The 18081-nt window shown below is 39.5% G+C and overlaps 1 long non-coding RNA gene across 1 annotated transcript in view; it reads right to left on the bottom strand.

Moving 5' to 3' along the window:
• The window catches only part of LOC125636338 (uncharacterized), a 109480-nt gene that overhangs the window by 13270 nt on the left and 78129 nt on the right, over positions 1 to 18081 (bottom strand). The window contains exon 3 of the long non-coding RNA XR_007356558.2: positions 524 to 663. This is a non-coding gene — a long non-coding RNA (uncharacterized LOC125636338). The remainder of the gene's footprint in view (positions 1 to 523; positions 664 to 18081) is intronic.

Here is an 18081-nt window from a genome sequence, read left to right as displayed (position 1 = left end):
TCCAGGACCTCCTTTTAAGTCTTTTACCAGGCCATTTATCCGGTCACTGGCTGCCCTCCCTATGGAGTACCTGCACTGAACATCCACCCAATATTACAAAACAAGCTGCAAAATATGGCCTACCACCTTTTCTATTCATCGGAAAAGGTCCATCCTCACACCCGCTGTGAGGAAGGCAAAAAAACCACACTCAGCCGAAGCCAATTCTGGTGATGTGGGAAAAATTCCTTCCAAGCCCCCCTTTAAAAGGGACGACTAGTGTAATGCCCACAGCAGGTCCTAACCCAGCCTGCCATTTGCCTCCAGTAGGGGAGGCAGGGTGAGTGCTGGCTTCCTCGCTGCTTGGACCTAGAGACTTGCCCCACCCAGGTTTCATACCTTTATGCACATTCCCAGGGTGGGGATGAGTCATGGCTGCAAAGCACCTTTTGCAGCAGTTTCTGACCTTCCTCCTCTTCCCCCCTCCCCCAACCACAAAGCAAAGCTGCCCTTATTTGGTAAACCCGGACAAATTCTGTCCCACCTTTAGTTGAGGTGCAGTCATTCCTCAGCCTATGGAAACCTCTCCACAGAAACCCAAGGGAATCCAGGTCTGCAGGTTGTCAGGAGACAGGAGAGGCTAACAGCAGGGTTGAGAGGCCATAGTTATCAGCAACAGGAGTTCTGCACAAAGATCAGACAGTACATAGTTTTTACAGGCCCAATCCTCACATAAACGAAACTTCCGTGCCATCCAAAGGTCTATGCAAGTAGAGAACGATGGTTCATGTTGTATCTGTTATATTTGTTTTTATCATAAAACACTATTGAAGACATTTGTAATTACATACTGTAATTTAAATGATCTGTCAAAGATGTCACCCTACAAAAATGCTAAGCCAAATATTGTATTCAGAATAGCTAAAGATGGATTATGTACTGTTGCTCAAATCTATAGAAATGGACTACACTCAAATGAATTCAGTCTCTTACAGGGAATTCCTGCACGTAACATCTTAGTATTTACTCCTTAACATTTAGATAAAGACTGCAAATTGAAAGGACTACTACAGCCCCAATTACTGTAGAATCTGAGTACCGCACAATGGTTTATGTATTCTCACAATGGTTAATGTATTTATTCTCACAATGCCCTTGTGAGAAAGGGAAGTTCTCTTAACCCCATTTCATAGAAGAGGAGCTGAGACACTAAGGGTATATCTACAGTGCACACTCTTTACAGCTGTGTTTAAAATACGTACACTGCACTTCCCCACCCAGCGTGGATATAAAGAACGGAGTAGATGGTCAGGCACTGCTTGGGCGAGCAAAGACATGTGGGAAGCCTTAGAGTATGTACTCTACCCCTCTCTTTGCTCACCCAAGCAGTGCCTCCCTCTCTATTCTGCTGCCCCACTGCTGGACAGAAAGGTTCTGATAGTCTGGCAAGAGGGAGGCAGCTAGGTAAAACTCCAGTAGCTCGAGCCTTATCCCGCTGCAGGGAGCTGTTGGAGTGAAAGACTGGCAGTGGGGAAAAGCTCTGGCAGCTCTGCCCTTCCAAACTTTCACTGCCACATGTAGTTACACACCACAGTGTGGACTCAGCCTACTTTTCACTGTGGCATGTTACTACACATACACTACACACTGCCACCAAAGAGATATAGTGTAAACCGAGCCTAAATGACTTGCCCAAGGTCACCCAGGGAATCTGTTGCAGAGCCAGGAATTAAACAGGGGTCTCCTAAATCTGACTAGTGCCCTAACCTAAATACCATCCTTTTCTCAGTTCAGCCTTTCCAAAAGGGGATGCTTGCACAGCTCTTACATAAACATCTCTCTTCCAGCATTAATGATGGCTGAGCTTTTATAGCTAGTGCCACTAATACCTCGCTATTCCTGGAGATCTGACAATCTCTGTGATTGCTGCTTTTAAGGTCATTACTGTGAAAATGTGAAATTCACAGTGGACATTCCTCTCTACCTCCTGACATTCCGTTGTGTATATACACATCAGAAATGAAACCCACAAATGTATAAGATATTCTTTAGTAGGAAAAGCAACAGCAGTGTCATTCTTATAACGGACTAAGGCTTTGCATGTAATTTGAATAATTTCAATCGAATAGTGCTACAGTCTGGCATGAACTGTGTGTTGGTTTCAGATTGGGAAAGCTAAAGAGTACATCCCGGAGCTAGTAAAATCTTTGTTGTGATAAAAATGTGTTTATCAATTGGTACTCAGTATCAGAGTTTCACTTTTCAAGGTTTGGTTTTGTTCTTTTTGCTTAATGAATTCTCCCTTTACACAATATAGAACTTAGTTCAATGGGCCAACTTACATGAGTAAAATTACTCACATGACTCTTTGCAGGATCGGGTCTTTCATTCTCACTTACTATATTTCATGACCTGATTTGGAAATACAGATTTCTATATTGGTATGTTCTTTATAACAGGGGCACCAACTTCATGATTTGCTGGGGGGGGGGGGGCGTCGCTCAACCCCATGCTCTGCCCCAGGCCCCTCCCGCACTCTACCCCTTCCGCCAAGCTCCCACCCCCACCTTGCCTCTTCCTGCCCCTACGCCACCCTGGGCTCAGCCCCATTCCACCCCCTGCCCCAAGCACCCACCACTCCTTCCCCTCCCTCCCAGCACCTCCTGCATGCTGCTGAACCGCTGATCGCTGCAGGCAGGAGGCATTGGAGAGGGAGGAGGAGGAGCTGATGGTGGGGCTGCCAGGGGAGAGTCAGCACCTATGGTTTAGAATCATTTGAGATTTGGTTAACCAGAGGTGACAGCTAGTTTCTATACTGTGTAGAGATGACACTGGGAAGAAGGCCTCAACCTGGTCTGTATACTACTATTTCTATTGTTAGTAACACCAGTGGTGAATTATGGGCCCCAAGTAGATGCATTCCTAAAGGACAGCTGGTATAGAATGGGAGATATATATTAATTAATACAGGTTGGAGTGCAACCAAAACACAGTTGCATTTCCAGTAGCAGCCTTTTGTACTTGATTGTGAAGATTTATTGCACAGATCCCACAGCAGGATTTTGCTCTAAAATTGCATTTGCAAGTAAAATTAAACTTTAGAAAGATATCAATATTAATAACTCAAAATAATAGGGACCATATTGAGTTAAAACTTTAGAAACTATACCTATGGCTTTAGTAACCTAAATCCAGTTTTCTTACTCATGTGAGTATCTTCATTGATTGGGACTGACGGTTTAGGTAAGATTATCTCAGAGTACTGTTCTAGATATGTGGGGGATGGGCAAGAGTGCAAACACAAACAAAACCCCAACAACGGTAAAATAAAAGAAAGAAATAATGGAGAATGAGACAACCAAAAAGGCCATTGTTCACAGTTATCCAGTTAAAGATGATGCAAGTGTGCCAATGAATGCAAGTACAATAGAGCTTTCTTATTGACATGATTGTTTTAACAGACTAAACTTCATTTTAGGAGGAAGTTTATTATAATCCACATTGCAATCTGCATGCTGCAATCCATGCATTTCTTCAGGACTTTCATTCTATTTCACTACAAATAAAGGTTCCACTGCATATAAAAAAACCTAACCAACTCTAGAAACTAAGGGATGAACTCTACCCTTTCCTTTATGACTAAAGAATTGGTGTTATTTTGCCACACAAGGGGGAGAGGATAAGGTTGGGCGGCCATGCAGATGTTTCATCTTGATAACAAGGTTAGCATGTGACCCTGTATGAACCAAATGTAACAGATGTCTGAATATTACCATGCAGATTAATCAAATATGGGCCAAAACCACCTTGCCTTATGCTCACATGATTATGGTGATCAGGATTTGTGCCTGCAAATATAGCACTTCAACAAAGAAGGAAGGCCTTGTGGATAGGGCACTGGACTAGAACTCAAGAGACCTTAGTTCAATTCCTGCGTCTGCTGCTGGTTTGCTTGGTGACTTTGAACAAACCATTTCCCCACTCTATGCCTCAGTTTACCCATCTGTAAATGGGGCTGCTGATACTGACCTCCTTTGTAAAATGCTGCGAGATCTATGGATGATCCGAGCTCATTGTCTATTAATTATAAGCTAGCAAAATATATTACTGATGAGGTTATTTTGAAAAGAAAATTGGTGACATGTGTATGCAATCCCATCTTTATCAATAGTTTGATAGCTTTCATTTATTTTTTTCTCTAAGTTTTCCTGATTTGCTTTTCCAGCAGTCTGGCCTTTTAATTTTCTATTAATGAATTTAAATTGAGCTAAATGTAGTTTTCAAAATGTTGATATTTGTCACGCTCCAAAATATATTCTGAAAATGCTAATATTACTAAAATGCATGTTGTTGCAAATCTTATGGTAAATGAAATACTTCATTGTCACTTCAAGAATCACTCTCCTAATAATAAAAAATACTTGAAGAACCAAGTTTAAACACTAGCATTCAACTCCAGCTTCTCACATCTCCAAGAATTAACTATTGCTTGATATATCTTTGTTTTTTATCAGTCGCTGTTATGACTGCTATAAAGGTCACAAAGGACTTATGGCACCATAAGGGTTATTTTTGTTATTCTAAGCAGGAAGTTTTGACATATAATATACTACCAAGATAATATAGACACTCGCCAAGTTTTGTCAATGAATCTAGTCTACATGTAGGCCCAAATTTTTAACAGAAATGCCAAAATTCTTTATTTTGTTTAAACCTACAGGGGTTTTAAAGACCTGATTTTTTCCCCTTATTGATATAAGCAAAGGATCCAAATTTAGGTCCTGAACCCCAGATTAACACTGAATATAGAAATGAGCTACAAATACATTCTACATAATGGTATAACTTTTATTGCAAATTCTCCACTATTAAACTTATAAATATATGTTAATGTAAGGAAGACACATTTCTATTTCTTAGCACAATTTGGAAGAAATGAAGGTCTCTGAATTTGGTTTTATATGCTGTATCCTGCATACTAGAGAGAAAATAAATACTGTAGTAAAGCCTAAGGGCTGCTATTAACTTTGCCTTATACAATTATTCGTTTGGCATGAACTGACCTCACTTCTAAAAGGGCCTGATCCTTTTGATTTCAGTAGGAGTTTTTGTATGTGTATGGGACTGGAAATTCAGGCCTTTAATGATAACATTTTGTTACTGCTAGGTATCATCCCTAAAAGACCAATGTTCTATTCTAATTTTCAATAGCTGTTTTTACCCTTAGTGTGTTTTTGTTTAATTTTTCATCAAAAATAAGTTCCTGAAAGCAGTGGCTGCTTGCTGAGTCAGTATTTTCCTCTGATGGCTGCCATCTTGTACTGAGTTTGTCTAAGTTTTCCTTTTACAAAAAAATTACTGTAGACCCTGATCCTGCAAAGTCTTAAGCATGTGCTTAACTTCAGTGGGATTATTCACATGCTTACAGTTAAGCATGCATATCAGTCTTTGCAAGATCAGAGTCTGAGACTCATGCTATTATAATTGTGAAGAAAATCAACAAAATGTGAACTGTCAACTGATACAGTGATGTCTCCCTGAATCTGCAAAAACCTAGAGACAATATCTTTGAGAGATGGTAACTGTCTTATTCATTGCAAAGATGTGCTAAATCAGAAGCTTTGCTGGTGGTAGATATGGTAGATTTAACTGAACTATAAGCACTGAGGACCAGCTTCTCTGTGCTTATAGTTCAGTTAAATCTTTACCTCCACTTTACCTGAATGTAAGTCAAGTACTTAGTCGTGTGTCTACTCACAGTTATGCCTGCAACCAAATTGCAGATGCAAACCAATTCAAAAGCACAAATTGCATCTGCAAAAGTGAGGTCTGATTTCTGAAAATGTACCCTTAAATGAAAACAACATATATTGTTTATTATCCGGAGAAGAGTGTAATATTGGATTTGAACAAGAAGGAAAAGAATGCACTGTCGTGCACACGGATTTAGGCAAAGCAACAACAAAACAAGTGTCATATATACAGCTGAGTGATGCAACTGAGAAGTAACTGTACGCTAGTAATACAGTAGAATCTAAGGAATGTCTGCTGACTCTGGACAAACAATAACCACCACTTCTGATATCAGACTTAAACAATAGTGTTTTGAGCAGCTTATTCAGATGAACTAATTAAAGACAACGGGTTTCTTCCCTTTATTATGGCTTAGTGGTGAAGTAGAATGTCAGCCAGTTCACTCAATGGAGGGCTTGTTTGGTCTCTTTGTGTGGTATTTATAGCATGGTCTGGTTAATGTCAGTCTTCACTTTACTGGTATTCTCTTAAATCCTGAAATTTTACCCAGACTTTTTACTAATAAACCAAATCTTCTCCTAGACAAGCTATGTATATTTCCAACATATCCAATGAAAACTTTCAAATCCGTTTCTTACATATGCCCTTTCGTCCTGTGGATAGCTATATTTCATTCAAACTCCCTTTTTGTACTGTAATATTTTATATCCTATTCTAGTCTTTGACTTCACTAGAATCCTTGCCATTTATATTTATATGCATATTTCTTAAAACCCTTTTGTCCACAAGACTGATTTTTCTTCTTCTGATGGACTTTGTTAGCCATGGAAAAAAATAGAAACCTACTGTAACAGCTACCAGTGAGCTATTAGGATCAGCCTCCATATTATGGTCAGTTGAGCTATTTCCATATAAATAAAATATGTTCAAAATAATATTGGTAATTCGCTGTAGGACAGACATATTGAAAAGAAGGTGTTTCTGTCATTCCTATTTCTAAGAATGGAACTCGTATTTCCCCCAGATAATAGGATTCATACAAACCTTTATTTCCAGTTTAGTGCTTATGGTGTTCACCTACAACCTGGGCTTTTGCTTTGAGTTTCAAATGTGAAGGTTCAGAGAAAACTCATAGGAAGCCACCAAATTTTACCTAATTGTGCAGTGGAAGCATGTGGAATTACCAATTTTTCATGGTTTCAGCCCAAAAACATAAATGGGCCCAGGTTTGCCTGAAACTGGAAACAAGTAAACTTGCTCAAAACTCAGCCCAAGTTTGCTGAAAGGTTTCACAGTTTCAAACAGTTCTAATATTAATTATCCTTGTATATCCATTAATTACTATATAGTTCTTCCTATTTCCAAAGGAATGGTCTCATCTTGAATAAAAAAAATTGCATAAAGAGCTGAGTAATTTGCAAATAAATAAAAGCACAGATCAGTAGTGACAGCTGGAAAACAGAATTTCCATGCTGCTGGAAATGCCAACATTTTAAAATTTTTCATCAAAAATCTGGGTGAAAAATCAATTTTTAAAAAAAATTGCTTTGGAAACATTGAAACAACCTTATTGAAGAACCATTTCATTTCACTAATGTCAAAACATTATAATATATCAAAATAAAAAAGGAAAGTTAGAACAAAATGAAAGGAGAAAAATCAGAACAAAATATTCCATACTGATTTTGAATCGTTTTGAAATTTTTCTGTTAAATTTCCTCAACCTATTCCTGTGAAACACTTTGATTCCAACAAAATGATATTTTCAGGGGCAAATATGTTCCCTGACAATTTTTCAACCAGCTGTACAGATCAGCAATAGAAACAAAATGGCATATATGCCATACCTGTGCCCTGCACAGAACTGCCAGTGATGTAAAGAGGAAACCTGCATAAAATTGGACCCAATCCTGTGTTTCTTGTGTACCCAATAGTCTCATTGCCTTCTCTGTTAGTCGCAATGAATAAATGCAGAATAAAGTCCATTATGGCTTTAATAGTTTTTATAGTGTATCATCAGCTGTGTGCTAAACTCCTATTGGAAGTCAATAGGAGTTTTGTATATAAAAAAAATCAATGGCTCTTTTTCTGTCCCTTTCTTTTCTTCTATAATCTGCTGTAAGCAAAAATTACTTTAAATGTGACATACAGATTATTATATAATTCAATTATCAACACTTACATAAAATGGAAGGTTACTTTTTTTAAGTTAAGTGCTTCATATTTTATATAATTTAAATTTATAAAATACTAAAGATTTATCATTCATGCAAAATATCCTAGGGCATAAAGATTCAATAATCCTACAGATTAAAGAGTATTGAGTCAGAGCCATTATAATCGGAATGTGAAAAAACAGGAAGCCTTCATAAACATTACCTTTTGCCTCCTCTTTCTTTCTTTTTTTCAAAAACTCAACAAAAATGCTCAGGGCAAGGAATTATACACCTATCACCACAAGAGTCTGGGAACCCTGCCATCCATAGACTGTTTACCACATCTGCTTCCAGTTCATACTCCAGGCCCATTCAGGTCTGGCACCATTAAGTCACTGAGAATTTGCTCAAGTGGAAGCAGAATCATGCTGTCAATCCTTGACGTCTCCTTTTAGGCCTTTTTTTTACTAGAGAACAAAACAGTTCACTCAGGTTAGTTAACTTGACTTAACTAATACAAGGTAAACTCCTCTAGAAGACAAAATGTGAAAACTATACATGAGTTAGCAGGTTGAGGTAAACCCTAAGTTCCTCCATAGTCTTTAACTCAACCTGCTAACACATTCAAAAGCTACAACATGCCTTGTCTTCACTAGGATTTAATCATAATGTTAATTACATTGATGTAGCTAACTCAAATTAAGAACACAGCTTTTTTCTAGTGAAGATGCACCCTTAGACTATGACCAAATAGAGCCCGGTGCTCTCTAATCAAAGAGGTGGGTCACACACAGGAAGCTCCATAAATCTCTCTTCTTTGCTGCACTCAGGCACCATCTATAGGGTGAGAAATATAGCCAGAGGAAACCAGGGACACCAACTTTTTGATCCACACATAAGAGGCACTATATACATTTAAAGAATTAGTCATGAGTCATCATTATTAGGAATGGACCCAAGTTGTTTAGTTTGGATTAGCATCCAGATTTTCCCTATTTTAAGACTGCTCATATTGCGGGTCCAAGTGTGTGCCCGCTGTAGAGATCAACCCTGTATTGCCAATCCCCAGCATTAAAAATTAGGTGTCAAGCTCCCAAAAATCAGGAGATTCATTATAATTAAGCCACATTGTTTTTTAAAACTTGAGTTTGTATTATTTGCCTTCTGATTTCTATGTATTTGGGATGCACTAGCTTCTCATTTGGCAGCTCTTCTCTTCAATGGTGAGGGCTATAAATTACTTTTTTTTAAAAAATTAAAGCTGAAATTCTCATGTATTCTCTCAATTTCAAGTGCTGGGGCTTTAAGAAAAATCCCCATTATCTCTAGACTGGGGAAATTGGCAACATGATAGATCCATGAAATTCACCTCAAATCTACATTTGGGTTACAATCCTGCCCTCTATTACATAGGTGCAATTCCAAATGAAAATCGAACTACTGGGCCTTTTTAACATTCACCCATATTGCAATGGCTTCATTTCCAGTTTTCACAAACCAAACATACCATAGGGAGCAATCCAGCACTGTCATGGGAATGAACCAGATGACTTAGATGGAATGGAAGAGGTCTGATAACTTCTAATAATTCCATATTTTAAAAAGGGTGGGCAAAAAAATTTCCCTGCTGAAAATTGTAAAGTGCAACAAGTAACATGAAAACCGAAGAAATCAAAAAAGGTAGCATCAGCTCCAGTTTGCTTTGTGACTTTTTATAGTAGCTATTCTGAGAGCAGTACCAGTATTTTGTTGTACAAATCAACTTAAAGAACTAAAATTAGGGTTGTGAGGAAAAAATATATATATACACATATACCTATGGCTAACCTTTCCCTCTGAGCCATATAGGATCAGATTTTAAAGTAAAAGGAAAATACATGCACACTCTTTGCCCCCTCAGAACTCATATTTGTTCATATAAGGCAAATACTCAGCCTAGCACCCAGTACAAGTAGCTAGGCTGGACTGCGGGTAGAAAGTGTCCACAGTTCAGCTATAAACCTTCTCCACAAAGATTATTTCAGCCCAATAGATGAAGTAGCCATCTAATCCACTAACACAGCATCCCTATTTGTGTGGGGGAAGCTGAGATCATTCACATAGCACCAGATCTGCCAGCTCCTATCCTGCCCTGGCTCGACCCCCACCTTCTGTACCCCACTGCACGGCAAAGAGCTGGGCTCCATAGCACACAGGTGTGCAATGGTACTGTGCTAACTCCCTGGTTTGGGAACCCTCTGCAGCCTTGGAGGAGAGGCCTGTATTGCCCCATAAACCATTGTTCGTGTACACAATAATATGGATTTAGCATGCACAAGGTTTGGTGAGATTTGAAATTTGGCCCTGCATCAATAGTGACATGATGCCTCCTTCCTGGAAGTCCAGACTTCAAGTTGGGCATTTCTGCAAAAGGCATTTCAGGTGTCATTTTTAGAAGCACATGTTTTTCCAGGAATACTGCTATTGTTCTCCAAGGAAACTACACAAGCAGGTAGCCTTGTGACAGTTACAAGATGCCCTACTGCAGTTAAGTGCATCCTTGTGTTAAGAAATTCTTCTACCTTAAACAGATCTTGAAGTCAAATTGCACTACTCACAGGCATAAGGTTAAGCACATATTTACATACTTTGTTGGATCAAGGTCAGAATGCTTCACGCTTTACAGAGATGAGCCTGTGATAGGGATAAGTTGATATGCAAGAAATTTTAGGATGGGAATCCATATGTCTGTGCCATCCTCTATGCTAGTTATTTTGTCTCAGAATAGCTTTTACTGAAGATATTTGCCTAGCACTTATAGGCTTTTACATTTTTTTCAAATACATTTCAGTGGTCCCTCAATGGTAGTTTAGATACTGTCATAGTGATCAGTCCAGTCAACTATAAGCAGTTGAATTTGAATCCAAACATCATCACTGTACCAGTGGCTTGTCAAATTTTCTTAAGAGTTTTCCAGTCTTGCCAACCTCATGCATTCAAAAATCATGTACTAGCATTCCCTCCCCCCCTCAAATCATGAGATTTGTTTAAAATCATTAGGTTTTTTATTATAAAATGTGTGGTTCTTTACATTTGCCTTCTGAGTCTTGGATCATGTTTTAAAACTTTTCTCCAGCACCGTGAAGTCTAGAAATACACTTAAAAAAAAAAAAAGTCCTTGTGGCACCTTAGAGACTAACAAATTTATTTGGGCACAAGCTTTCATGGGTTTTAGCCCACAAAAGCTTATGCCCAAAAAAATGTGTTAGTCTCTAAGGTGCCACAAGAACATCTTGTTCTTTTTGCTGATACAGGCTAACACATCTACCACTCTGAAACTTTTATTTTTAGTTGAGATGCTCATGCAGTCTCTCAATTCCAGCAGAAGGGCCTTTCGGGGGAAAAAAACAAATATCACAAGGCTTATGATAAAATCACGATAGTTAGCATTGCTGGATTTCTTAGCTTGACTGGATTTTTGATATTGGTACAATTTATAAAAAAAACCCACCTAAATTAATTAAATGACTAATTGTGATACTTTATGAAAATGTAATAAGTAGCCATAATGTCCACAGAAATATTGCAAAAATGATTTCCCTGTAGTTCACCTTTAATGCTGTTTATCTGGGGAAGCACAGTGCCAATAACTCAGCCTATCTCCATTTAAGCTGCATAGGGTTATGTGGAGGAGAAACAGTACTGAACCAGTATATAAACCATGTAGTGGAACTGTGTTTCACTTAGCTTAATTAAAAATACCAACAGTCTAATGACTATACTGTAAACTACAAATAAAGGGATGAAAGTCATAAAAGGATTTACGTGTTTTGTTTCTTGTAATTAGCAACCAGGGCTGGCTGATTAAAGACTTTATTTAAGGCACAGGTCAGACAAGTTTTGTGCTGTCTTTCAGGTGCAATATATACTTGTTTTTATTTATGAGAGACTTTGATCCCTCGCTTGTTCCCCCCAAACCTTTTGAGTTTGGAGTTCCTGTATTTTGAATCTTGAATTCTGATCACTTTTGGGTTTTAGTATGTTCAGGTTCATTTTTTGTTCTTTGCACAGGCTTTGGTATGTCTTTAACTTGGAGTATAAAAACACAGTAAGAAAAATAAGAACTAAAAATAATGGGGCTTTGTACACCAGAAAATGTAAATTAGGGAAATTTCACTGAATAGACTAGTAATAAGGTTCGGCATAGCTAGGGAAGTTTAAAATACAGAATGGTAAAACATGGAAGCATACTCTCTTATTTTAATGATGTACATCACCTTATCTAATAAAAGGTGAACCAAATGACAATAGGCCATTTGTCTATTTTCCTCCTTACTTCTCCGTAGACAGTCAGGACTTTTTTTTTTTGGTAGTTATTATTTTCCTTCTCTTTATCTTCATTCCTCTCCTTTACATTTCACTTTCTTCTCTTCTCATTCTCTTCTGTCTTGCCTACACCTCCTTTTCCTCCTCTTCTTTGTTATTTGTAGTTACAGCTGTTGAAAAGCTAAGTTGAAGATGTGAGTATTACCCTGAGTTTGGGAGTCAGTGAAATTTGCAGTCATTCTTATCTCCTGTAGTAATGAGTTCCAAAGCCTTGGCTCTGATGCCAAGAAAGACCTGTCTCCCATTCTCACAAGCTTCACTCTTGAGGTTGACAGCTTCATAGTTCCTGAGGAACAGAGCTGTCAAGGGAGGCCATCACAACAAACAGAGTCTCTTTGAGGTATCTCAGGCCAATTCCATGGAGGGTCTTAAAGATTAACACTGAAGCCTTGAATCTGACCTCGTATACTGGGGGTAATAGTATGGTGAACTGAAGTCCCATGTGATACATTCTCTCTCCAGTGTTGCTGAGTAGAAGGACTGCTGCATTCTGAACTAACTGAAGATTTTTTTAATACAGTATTAAAGTGCTAATACCTATGCCTAGAAAGTCACAATAGTGTAGTCTGAAGGTCAAAAAGACCTTTTGGCCCTGATCCTTCACTTCCAGAGTGCCCCAAATGCCCATTGAGTCTAACTGGTTTTATAATTAGGGCCTACCAAATTCAGAGTCCATATTGGTCAATTTCACGGTCATAGGATTTTAAAAATCACTAATTTCATGATTTCAGCTATTTAAATCTGAAATTTCTTGGTGTTGTAGTTGTAGGGATTCTGACCCAAAAAGGAATTGTGAGGTGGTCGCAATGTTGTTGTAGGGGGGTATTGCTGGCCGGTACTGCTACCCTTACTTCTGCACTGCTGCTAGACGTGGCTCTGCCTTCAGAGCTGGGCAGCTGGAGAGCAGCGGCTGCTGGCTGGGAGCCCAGCTCTGAAGGCAGAGCCACCGCCAGCAACAGTGCAGAAGTAAGGAGGGCACAGTGTGGTATTGCCACCTTTATTTCTGCGCTGCTGCCTGTAAAGCTGGGCCCTCAGTCAGCAGCCGCCACTCTCCGGCCTCCCAACTCTGAAGGGAGCAGTGTAGAAGTACAGGTGGCATGGTATGGTATTGCTACCCCTAACTTCTGCACTACTGCTGGCAGGGCGCTGCCTTCAGAGTTGGGCATCTGGCCAACAGCCACTGCTCTCCAGCCGCCCAGCTCTGCAGAAGTAAAGATGGCAATACCATGACCCCCCCCCCAAAAAAAATACCCCTTGTGACCCCTTGCAATTCCTTTTTGGGTCAGAACCCCCAATTTTTGAAATGCTAGTCTCCCCTATGAAATCCCTGTAGTATAGGGTAAAAGCATACAAAAGACCAGATTTCACGGTCCATGATGCATTTTTCATGGCCATGAATTTGGTAGGGCCCTAGTTATAATTCTGACTGGATTCAATACAATGAATGCTTGGGATGCACAGAGACTGTGGGATTCACACCTCTGTTCTACATTTTTTTAACCACCTTGAAGAACATATAGATATAGGGCCTGAACTAGTAACCAAGATCCAAATCTTTTAGGGTTCATTAGGTTAAAACTAATACCTTAAACTTCCCGTGGAAATCAACTGATAACCAGTGCAAATGATGAAGCATATATCTAATGTTCGGTCTTCTCGAAACAATGATTCTGCAGCTCTTTCAAGCTCCATAGATGTAGCCCTATGTAGAATGCATTATAATAATCTAACCTTGAGGAGACAGGCATGAATTACCAGGCCAAGGTCTGCATCTGAAATTACGGATGCAATTTTCTTACCAAGCCCAAATGATAAAATGCAATTTTGGCAACCCCCTAATGCCTAGGTATTCAGAAACATTTTGGGAGCCAGCAATCCCTCAGTTAGCAAACCTTCATACCAGACAGTGAGCGTACCCTCTCATTCGGAGGTACCCCTCATAACCTTAACCTTGTTTTTTTTTTTCTCTTTGTGTTTCTCTATCTGTCAAGGGGTCACTCACCCCACAGGGGCCTCCTGCTGGGCATTTCGGGAATTAGCTCAGTCCCAGCAGGTGCGCCCTCAGGTGGTGGCGGCTCTCCCCATCCTCACCTCCAGACCCATTATAGCTCCTTCCTCTCTGTGTCAGCTTCGTGGCATAGCCCTCCAGCCATGTCACCATCCATTTTTCCCCCCTTCTGGGGGACTCCTCCAACAAGAGTCCATCCATTCCTCACAGCAGCTTAGCAGTCAAAAGCCAGGCTGCTCCTTCAGCGGGTGGGGGAGGAGGGGCAGGCCCACCCACTACTCCAGACCCCAGGACCCTGCAAACAGCAGCTTCCTGCTGCCTCTTTCTTCCATCTCACTGTCTCTATTCCCTGGGCCACTTCCCCACAGCCTCAGTTCCTTCTGCTTCTGGCTCCAGCTCCCTTTCCCTCTTCCCAGGCCTTGAGCCTGTAAATCCTGGCAGCCTGCCAGGAGCCCTCTAGGAAGCTGGTCTTCTCTCTAGAGCTCCCTTCAGTAGACTCACTTGCTCTGGTTTGCAGCTTTCTTTTATATGAGCTAGCTGGGCTCTGATTGGCTGGTCCAGCTTACGCCCTAATTGTCTGCAGCCACCGCCCTAATTGGCTGTTTCCCCTGCAGCCATTCCTTTGGCTGCCTGCCGCTCAGCCTCCCGAGCCTGGTTTTAACCCTCTAAGGGCCACTGTGCAGCAGGCGCCCTGCCATACCATCCTATAAGCATATAGTCTGTTTTACTCTTGTTGAATCCTAGCCAGTTATCCTTCATCCGTACCCCAATTTCCTTTTTAAAAATCTTGCCTGCAAAAGGAACTCCAGGCAAATATGCAAAACCAAAATATAGATTTCCATGAATCCTTTAGAAGTGAGAGAACTGAGTTTCACAAAATGCAGTATTAAATCCCAACCCTTGCTGTTCTTCACTGTTTCCTATTTGTTAATGCAATGCGAAGCTCTGATTTTGCTTAAGTCTATAAGGTTTTGCCCATGATTTCAATGAGACCAGACCACTAATTTGTTCTTTTTTACTTATGAATTGTTTATGGAAGTTAAACCTATAAAAATCTGACAGACAGACTAAAAGAATTACTCTTGATTTACAGTCTTATGTTTTTAACATGACTGTTTTCTACAAAATAAAATATTGTAATGTTTTAATCAAACCTTTATTTTATTTTTTCTTTCTTTTCTTCAGAAAGAATAATAAAACCAAACAAGTGCACTATGTGATGGGGGAACTGTAATGGTGAAGACCCTGTGTAATAAGAGTTTTAAAATGTCAGCTATTTGAACTAGTTTTCACTAGTCTGTCTCAATTCATAAAATGTTACATACTCTTTAGGTTGATATTTTGCAGACTTTATTCATAAAAGCGAGACTGCTTCCAACATGAGTTGCACTTGCCTGCTGTTCCCTCATTCAGCAAAGAGTTTGCCTTTTTTTTCATTGCTCTTTGAAGGAGTTTTCCTATAAAAAAAATGTTAAAAAAGTCAGCTTTAAAAGAGGTGCATACGTTAAAGCTGGCCACTTAAGCAGGATTTAACATGACTATGGATAGTGTAATAATGTGACTAGTAAAAATTTGTAGTACGGAACTTACGGTAATATAAAAAACTTTGCACCACTTCAGACAATAGATATGCTATTTATAAACTATAAATCACTTGCTTATAGAAATACGTTTGGCCAACTGATATAAAATTTTGATTGTTAAATTTTATGGACCAGATTCAGCTCTCAATTACACCTGTGTAAATCCAGAGTAACTTCACTGATCTCCAAAAATTCTGGATTTTTAATAGTGTAACAGACAACAGAATCTGGCCCTCCATATTTTAAGGTAAAATTTTCATATATATTTTTTCTTTTTAGTATGCTTAAAATAAAAAGCAACAACAACAACAAAAACTCTTCATGCATTTTCTCTTCTTTTATGCTTATCCTTCAAAAACACACTATCATTAACATGAAATGTATATGGCAGAAATATACAGTCAAGCGAACCTGATAGCTGGTGTGTCTACTGCAGGATGGCACTCTGCAGATACCATTTTGTTGCTACTCTGAGAAAGATGTAAAATGGAGTCTGCCACCATATTTTTTGCTGAAAAGAATAATTTATATTACATTCTTGCTTTAATATTTGTGACACATTATCTTCAGATTTTGCAAACAAGGAATATACTTGAACAAATATATTTTGTTTTATGACTTATCTGTCCACTTCCATAGATCCCAAAAGTCATTAACACTGGCCTGTTTTGTTTGTCTGTTCCATGCATTGAACAAAAGATACCTAAAGAACACACATTTGTTTTTCTATTATATCTGATCTTTTAGAAACAATCTGAAGCTGTTGTATTGAATGCTAGTATGTTTAGGCTATGCATACATTTATGCACAAACTTGGAATAAAATGGTTCTTAGACATATCATTTTTTAGCAGTATTACTTTCAGTCTAAAGATTTTATTCCTGGGGCAACCTAAGTAGTGTAACTAATGTAAGTAAACCACAAGAAAACTTTCTGTTGAGAGCTGGTTTCACAGCCAAAGGACTGATTTTTCAAGCATGGAAGGCGCATACAGGAAGAGAGTCCAGTTCTGTTCATCTTACACCAGATGTCCTTTTCTCTTCAGCGTGACTCCTTGTGTGCATATGACAAGCAGGGTTGGCCCTTGAAAGTTATAACTTGCTACAGAAACCTAGCTAAGGTCCTTATCCTACAAACACTTAGACCTTGATCCAGCAAAACAACTTAAATGCATGCTTAATGTTAAGCACATGCATAGTCCAATTGACTTCAATCAGACAGCTCATGTGCTTACATTAAGGGGTCCTGATACTCATTTTCCCTAAGGCTTCTTTCCATCACTCTAGCAGTGAAAAGAGGCCTACGGTAGACATAAATGAGTAATCAGGCTTAAACATATGCTTAAGTGCTTTCTTGAATCAAGGCTTTATGCATGTGCATATCTTTACTCGGTACTAGGTCCTCAGAGCAATTTTTTTGGTGGCCTGAGTGTGCGGCCACCAACCCTTGCTGGTGGCCACTCTGACAATTTTTCCAAGCTCGAGCCCTGGCGCCCTGGGCGGAAGCCCAGAGCCGGAGCCCAGGGGCTGAAGCCCAAAGCCTGCTGAGTGCACGCACCGGCGCCATGTGTTTGCAGAAGGACTGCCCGGAGCCCCCAGGAGACTGCATGGTGCAGGACACTGCTCACCTGCTGGTGGTGCCAGCAAATACCAAAGCAGCCAGGAGCAATAGCTGGTCACTGCAGGAGGGGGCCGCTGCTTCCCCCCCACCACCCCGATCTCCGCCCAGGAGGCTGTCATGGCTGCAAAAAAATTCCCTGGTGGCTGCATGTGGCCGCATTAGAGAAATACTAGCTTATCAGCCTTTACAGTGTCTTTATAGAAATAAGTAACTAGTAGAAAGAACTGTGTGAGAATATTAGTATTAATCCAAAAGTGAATTTTGGTTTGACTGTATTTGGAATCTTTCATATTTGCTTTCTATGAACATGCAAATGCTCAAGGTTTACTGATGTAAATACTTCTGAGAAGCCAATGTTACACATGGATACTTGAATATTTGCCCCAAAATATATTTTAAAATATTTATTTGATTTAAAAAAATGCATTTTCCAGCTATACACTAGGCTAATCAGTTATATAAACCATTCATTCTGGAATAGAAATAATACCAGAAGAATTATGTAACTAACTAACCTTACAAGTTTATCTGCGTACCAAGATATCTGGGTTAATCTGGCTACTAGCAGAATCCAAGTGCACAGCCATAATATAAAAGAAAGCATACTATAGAAAAC

This window comes from Caretta caretta, chromosome 5 (genome assembly GCF_965140235.1).
Source record: "Caretta caretta isolate rCarCar2 chromosome 5, rCarCar1.hap1, whole genome shotgun sequence".
Taxonomy (NCBI): Eukaryota; Metazoa; Chordata; order Testudines; family Cheloniidae; genus Caretta; species Caretta caretta.
Note: the sequence above shows the minus strand (reverse complement) of the source record. Positions and strands in the feature narration are given on the sequence as shown.